The sequence below is a fragment of the Electrophorus electricus genome, chromosome 16 (genome assembly GCF_013358815.1).
Source record: "Electrophorus electricus isolate fEleEle1 chromosome 16, fEleEle1.pri, whole genome shotgun sequence".
NCBI classification, from domain to species: Eukaryota; Metazoa; Chordata; class Actinopteri; order Gymnotiformes; family Gymnotidae; genus Electrophorus; species Electrophorus electricus.
Genome location: NC_049550.1, coordinates 14,950,139 through 14,958,599, shown reverse-complemented (window position 1 = coordinate 14,958,599; position 8,461 = coordinate 14,950,139).

The window sequence follows — 8,461 nt, the reverse complement described above, 5'->3', positions numbered from 1 at the left end:
GGACTTGTCCTATGGACTCAAAGAGGGAGAGAGTAAACAAGAGATAAGTGAGTGAGGTTATGATTAATAGACTGTTGAATAGTATCAAGGGAGGGCTTGTGTGCTGGAGTAAGATGTGGATATGTGTAACGTTGGAGAGGTGATGAGCGAACACACTTGCAACGGGCCGGCGCCTTGGATGTTATGAAGAACAGAATTAACAGAAGAAGCCATAATGTGAACAACAGGCAGGCAGGATAGAATAAATGAACAATACATTTAATAACAGAAACAGACCAGCACAGAACAAAACAGAACACACAGGTTAACATAAGAATAACAGGCTAACAAGGTGAGTACATGAACTGGGTAAAAGGGGCGTAAACACTTAGGGAAGACTAAGAAAGAATAACGATGAGGACTATAACTAGAGCTAGCAGGGAATACACAGAACTGGGTTATGTATGATCAAAAAAAAAACCACAGGTAAGTAGAACTAAAAAGGAAAACCAGACAACACTTGTATATATGAACAGGGGAAGAGAAACCTAAACGAAGCGAAGAGACGAGAGAACACTGAACAGGAAAAGAGAGCGGAATAAGTTAGACGAATAATCATGGGACAAACAACTTAGACTAAAACACAGAGAGAAAGTATTACATACAGCAGAGAACTGGTGAACATGAATAGGGAAAGTAACATAGACAGAGAGGGTAACGAAACATGGAGCGAGGGAAGAAAGTACAGAGAAACAAGGAACGAGGAACAAGAATCTAGCGAGATATACCAAAACAATGACCAACAAACGAGTCGCAGGAACAAGGTTTACATAGGATCACAATCAGGGACAAACTAGGAACAGCTAGAGATAAAGAGGAGGAGACAGGGAACCATAGAGATTGACGAAAACCCAGAAGTGACTAGGTTGCCAGGGAAACAGGGAACGCTCAGGTCTGCGGGTGTGACAATGTGTGTGTGTGTGTGTGTGTGTGTGTGTGTGTGTGTGTGTGTGTGCCCATCAGGCTGGATGCTGACCAAAACCCCTTACTGAAGGTCACACAAACAGCAGGGTGTGAGAACAGGATGGTGAGGAGCAGGTCTGGATGGATGAGCACAGTGGAAGGAGTCCATTAGCTCAGGAACCAGAACCTGGTCAGCTGGCACCCAGCATCTCTCCTGCAGCCATGGGCTTCAAAGTAAAAATATGAAAGGCTAATGATGCGCGGGTGACCTCACTGAGGCACCTTTGGATGGTGTAAGAAATCTCTTCCTTTAAGTAAACGGGATGGTCCGGTCAGACGATGTCCTCTGGCAGTCCAAACTGGTGTAAGAGAAAGTCAGTGGCTCTAACATGGTGTGGAGCTTATGTTATATACATATAAGTAATACTATTATTGCTACTGCCCATACTAATATGTCAAAAAAGTTGAGTTCTTCCACTCTTACTTCTCATTTACAGTGTTTGTACAGCTCAGTCACTTCCAGTCTTCCCAGCACTGACCATCAGAGGTCTCAGTCCCCTCTGACTTTTAATCTCAGTAGTTCCAGGACTGGCCACCAAATGTCACCTGAATAATGAACTTTTGTTACATTGAAAATAAAATGTATCTATAATAATAAATACTCATAATGACAAGTTAATAAATTATCACTTGAGCCTTATAAAGACATAATACAAAAAAATGTATGTAAGCTATTATAGCATTCCAGATAAGTTACTTCCAACTATACTTCCGTGACGGCCCAAGTGCTGCAGAGCAAGGAGCAGGACACACAAACTCCCTTGATGGAGACAGATGTTTATTTGCACAAAGACGAATAACACAAACAGTGGCACTCACACAAAACAGGTACAGTGAACATGGGCAACGTAGAACATAGCTCACAAACATAATGTGGAAAACGAACGCACACAGACCATCAACGTACACAGTACACAAGAACACTCCTACATTGTGCATCCCATGATGTTCAGAGGAGAGCCCAGAGGCGTGGCTACGACATTCAGCAGCGACAACATCCTCGGAGGGAACCAGCCTGTACACACAAAATATCGTGCCCACATGCACCATGGGTCCACACAACAATGAGTAGATGTGCCTGTAAGTCAACAAAAAGTGCTTAGACGCAGTGCCCGTTGGAAGGGCAGGCACTGGACACGTGTCCTTGGACCTTCAGGACACGCAGAGGGACACATTCGCCCTGGGTCCGGACACGCTGCCACACACTACAGCCCACCTGTCGCCAGCCACCCAGGGAGAGCCTCTGAGGCAGTCCTCCTCCAGGGCTTTAGGCGAACCCTTCCAGTGATCATGGCCTGTACTCAGGAGCGGGAGAAAACAGGCTATTTGATTTCTAGCCATGGACCTAGCCGACTCTACCAGACCACCTACGTTGCAGTTCCATTGGAGCCCTTTGGTTCTCCATGGTCCCAAGAAATTCCAGGGGGTGTTCCCCTCCTTGGCTGGAGCGGGTTCTCTCCTGCTCCTCTGGTCTGGCCATGAGCTCCGCTTGCGGTCCTCCTCCCAATATCCAGGGATCCAAGCAGCGGCTTGGGATGTCGGCAATAGGAGCCTCTTGCCCATTTCCCCATGAGAAGTCCATTTAATGACGAGAGAGTAGGCGTCCTGTGGCAGTCAGTCTTTCTGTGATGGCCCGAGTGCCACAGGGCAAGGAGTAGGACACACAGACTCCCTCAACAGAGACAGATATTTATTTAGACACACACAGATAATGCAAACAGTGGCATTCACATAGAACAGGCAAGGTGAACATGGGCAACGTAGAACATGGCTCACAAACATAACGTGGAACTCGAACGTACACGGAACAGGATCAAGAGCAAAGACCGACAAAGATGCACATTCCCACAGCAGTTTACATACACACAGACATTACTACAACTACCTAGCGCAGATGTGCGCTAACAAGGAAGGCGTGGTTACAAATAGGACAGTGAATGCCTACTGCACATAGCAGGCCGTACCATGTGAACAGTGGGAAGGGGAGCATTCCCTGCCAACCTCTATACAATCATCACGCAATGGATTTCTAAGTCCACAGCAACAGGTCATAGGTTTGTTCTGTCAGGCTGTTTGGAGAAACTTATTTTACAGTTATTTACAGATATTTTACTATCCCTGTGATACTGTGTGCACTGTCTGGATGCATGACTGTATGCATGTTTCCTAGTGTTTGATTACCCTTAATAAATCCTGATGTATGAAGTAAACCCCAGCTGAGAAGTGCAGTAAGTTTCTGTGGTACCAATTATCATGGTCCCCATGCATGTCTTATCAGACCTCCTGTAAACCAAATCCCAATTCCTGTGAGCAGTCCAGGAGTGAACCCATTCCATCCACTCACAAAATAGCCCATCAGAAGCCCAATAACCACACACCCTCCAAACTCCATTCTCTCCTGGATAATCCGCTGCTTGTCCTCACTCCTCCACAGCTGACGGAAGCGCTGCCTGTCTTCAACCTCATTGTTAAATGCTGCAGAAGAAAGGAAGAGAGCATTTTCTTTACCGAGTCGGACTGCGCATTAACTCTTGCTGCTGTGTTTCAGAAAGAGCTCTCCTGACACCGCAGTATGATTAACATGATTCTTTTCTTGCTCACCCACAGCATGGAGATACGCAGCAGAACCGTGTCTATCTTTCATCTTCCTCTCAAATGCTTGGAGCTGTTGTTGGACATCTTTATTGGATCTGCTTTGTAACCCATTCAGTTCCTCTCCGGTGCCTATAGATAAACCTTATTTATCCAGTTGTAGGATATCTTACATCTAAACAGTTCTGTAGCCCCATAACTCAAAGTTGAGTCCAAATTTTAAAACAGTTTAAGTATACAAAAGTCTCAGAAAACAGGGAAAAGCATTCACCTTCTCAAATAACTGAAATAATTCAACAAGAGATACACTGGTTGTGCAGACAAAACAATTATACCTTGGCTGCACAACCAGATAAACATTTTTTCCACCTACCCATTGGTTGAAGGAACCCAGGCACACTTGGTTTCTTTTCCATGTGTTGTGTAGAATGCTCTGCATGATGTACAACAGTTATAGAGTGAACAGTCTGTTTCTGAGCTATAATGCACACATGTGCATGTTCAACTTAATTCCTGGACATTTTATGAACCTCAGCACATGTAAAATATGGTTTAAAACAGGAGAATTAAAGAACATAACAGATGATGACCTTCAAAATATGGATGAATATCTGGAAAAAACGAATACTGAATGAAACAAATATGTTGAATGTGTTTAATAAAATTAGGTTTCAATCAATATTCTCAAGGTTTTATTTTATATACACTGCCTGGCCAAAAAAAAAAAGTGACACTCTAATATTTAATTGGACCACCTTTAGCTTTGATTACGGCACGCATTCGCTGTGGCATAGTTTCCACAAGCTTCTGCAATGTCACAACATTTATTTCTGTCCAGAGTTGCATTAATTTTTCCCCAAGATCTTGAATTGATGATGGGAGGTTTGGACCACTGCACAAAGTCTTCTCCAGCACATCCCAAAGATTCTCAATGGGGTTCAGGTCTGGACTCTGTGGTGGCCAATCCATGTGTGAAAATGATGTCTCATGCTCTCTGAACCACTCTTTCACAATTAGAGCCCAATGAATCCTGGCATTGTCATCTTGGAAAAGGGAAGAAAAAATCCATTGATGGAATAACCTGGTCGTTCAGTATATTCAGGTAGTCAGCTGACCTCATTCTTTGGGCACATAATGTTGCTGAACCTAGACCTGGCCAACTGCAGCAACTCCAGATCATAGCACTGCCCCCACAGGCTTGTAGGGTAGGCACTAGGCATGATGGGTGCATCACTTCAGCTGCCTCTCTTCTTACCCTAATGAGTCCATCACTCTGGAACAGGGTAAATCTGGACTCATCAGACCACATGACCTTCTTCCATTGCTGCAGAGTCCAATCTTTATGCTCCCTAGCAAATTAAAGCCATTTTTGACATTTTGTAGCCTCACTGACAAGTGGTTTTCTTAAGGCTACACAGCTGTTTAGTCCCAATCCCTCAAGTTCCCTTTGCATGGTGCATGTGGAAGTGCTCTTACTTTCACTATTAAACATATCCCTGACTTCTACTGTTGTTTTTCAATGACTTGATTTCACCACACGTTTAAGTGATCACTAATCACGATCATTCAAGATTTTTTTCCAACCACTTTCCTTCCTCAAAGATGATGTTTCCCCACTGTTCTTCCACTTTTTAACAATGCGTTGGACAGTTCTTAACCTGATTTTAGTAGTTTCAGCAATCTCCTTAGATGTTTTCTCTGCATGATGCATGCTAATAATTTGACCTTTCTGAAACAGATTAACATCTTTTCCACGACCACAGGATGTGTCTTTCGACATGGTTGTTTAACAAATGAGAAGCTACTCACTGCATCAGTTAGGGTTAAATTATCCAATTGGAGGGTCTTACCTATTTGTTTAGTTAAATCCAGTATTGGTGATCTTTTCTTTTTTTTTGGCCAGGCAGTGTATGTGTTTCATTATTGTAAGGTTTTCATTTATCATATTCAGATATATTTGACTATATAAGATTTCTTCAGCATCTCTCACATTTTTCCACCTTGTTTTTCAGGGTACTCCCAAAAGCAGTGCTGTAGTCACCACCCACAGACAGAGCACTGTGCTACACAGAATATCTACTGAGTAGGCTCCATCTAGGAAATCTTTATTTAAAATGCAGAAATGATCAGTGTTTCTATAAAAGATTGGTACTTTAGGTGTAAAAAAAAACAACAACATAATTTATAATGTCACATCTCCCACCGCTGCTGACAACACACTGTCTTTGTTCTCAATTAATAATTGTGTTTAAGCAGCCTACACTCTTGATTTATTGACGATGATACAATAGGTTAATTAATGATTATTTATCTAATCTCCTTTTTTGCTAGTAAGACATCGTGTTTTAACATTTTGTGGGGGTTTTTACCAACTCTTTAATTATCCCCTTGCTTTTCTGTGTGGTATTTCTTGATTCTCTGGTTTTTGACTGTTCTCTAGATGTCCTCTCTGTACTGGTTGCTTTGCTTTCTGGTTTTAACTTTGGTCAGTTCCGACTATGTCTGTGACCGCTCTAATCATGCAAGTAAAAACCAGTCACGTTGTTTTCACAACATAACAACAACAACTAAAAACACAAGAGCAGGTTTGTGCCGCTGTGCCGGCTTACACACTGTCTATACCCTGTCTACATATAGCCCAAAGAAGTTGTTCCTGTCAGTCAGGGATGATGTGCTACTAGTGAAACACAAGAGCAGGTTTGTGCTGCTGTGCCTGCTTCACCGCTTTGTGCCATTCCCCTTCCTAATGCAGTAGCTACCTCCCATAACATTGTCAAAATATGTTCTGTGGTCTGTTTGATGCCCGATTTATGGGTTTAGGGGCTGTTCATGTCTCCTAATACATTCCTGATTATAGTCTTATAAAAACCCCATCCCTACGTATCTTATTTGTCGGTTTTTGTTTCCCCCTACACTGCCTTTCCCGTTAATGTTTACCCGCTATTGCTGTCTGTCTTTGATTTTGTTCAGTGTTTGTTTATTGAAACTAAGTGTTTCTTTATTCTATTTGTCACGATCGTTATGGTTTCCCTCGTAAGTTTCGTTTCACGTAAAATGCAAGGCGTCGGCACTTCGTACGTGTGTTCGCCCTCGCTCATCACCCCTTCCGCGCTACAAACTCTATATTTTTCAAGGGATTTATTTTCACGTGAATATTTTAATTCTTGAGAATATAGAATACTTCACCGTTCTGCCTTGTTCCATTACCAAATGAGTCTCAAGGTGTGACTTTCTAACATGAATAATTCCAAGACATCCACTGAATTCTAAGAGCCTGAGTGAACATTTATTATGTGGATATGAAAGATTATGAAATATTTAGCTTAATGTTACAGATGCACTATATATTAGTCAAGCCCAAACTGAACTCATGTTTCACAGTATAATTGTTTGAGTACTTACCTTGACAGTACTGCCTACAATGCGCACCAGAACACTTTTCGAGGAAAGTGAAAGCTCAAGGACTGTGTATCTTTATATGCCTATTTTGCCATGCACATCACAAGGAACAAACGTTAAAAAGGGAGGAGTCCGTCCTTTCACCATATTTTTCACCATATGTCAAAATACTGTGCAAAAATGTTTAGGTTCCTAAGGAATAAGCTGTTTATAAGCTATTTACTTGAGCTTTGATTACTGGAATGTAAAACAGTATATAACACATACATATATAAACAAAGCAGCATTGCAAAAAAAAAAAAATACTTTCTTGTAGGGTTTCAAGTCAGCACTAAGTTGAAATGTGAAGTGCTAGAGGACTTGTCCTATGGACTCAAAGAGGGAGAGAGTAAACAAGAGATAAGTGAGTGAGGTTATGATTAATAGACTGTTGAATAGTATCAAGGGAGGGCTTGTGTGCTGGAGTAAGGTGTGGGTATGTGTAACGTTGGAGAGGTGATGAGCGAACACACTTGCAACGTGCCGGCGCCTTGGATGTTATGAAGAACAGAATTAACAGAAGAAGCCATAATGTGAACAACAGGCAGGCAGGATAGAATAAATGAATAAGACATTTAATAACAGAAACAGACCAGCACAGAACAAAACAGAACACACAGGTTAACATAAGAATAACAGGCTAACAAGGTGAGTACATGAACTGGGTAAAAGGGGCGTAAACACTTAGGGAAGACTAAGAAAGAATAACGATGAGGACTATAACTAGAGCTAGCAGGGAATACACAGAACTGGTTGTGGGCACGGGGGAAGAACTAAAAAGGAAAGCCAGACAACACTTGCCTACATGAACAGGGGAAGAGAAACCTAAACGAAGCGAAGAGACGAGAGAACACTGAACAGGAAAAGAGAGCGGAATAAGTTAGATGAATAATCATGGGACAAACAACTTGGATTAAAACACAGAGAGAAAGTATTACATACAGCAGAGAACTGGCAAATATGAATAGAGAAAGTAACATGGAGCGAGGGAAGAAAGTACAGAGGACCAAGAATCTAGCGAGATATACCAAAACAGTAACCAACAAACGAGACACAGGAACAAGGTTTAAAATAGGATCATAATCAGGGACAAACTAGGAACAGCTGGGGATAAAGGGGAGGAGACAGGGAACCATGGAGAGGGACGAAAACCCGGAAGTGACTAGGTTGCCAGGGAAACAGGGAACGCTCAGGTCTGCGGGTGTGACAGCGTATCTGTGTGTGTGTGTGTGTGTGTGTGTGTGTGTGTGTGTGTGTGTGTGTGTGTGCCCATCAGGATGGATGCTGACCAAAACCCCTTACTGAAGGTCATACAAACAGCAGGGTGTGAGAACAGGATGGTGAGGAGCAGGTCTGGATGGATGAGCACAGTGGAAGGAGTCCATTAGCTCAGGAACCAGAACTTGGTCAGCTGACACCCAGCATCTCT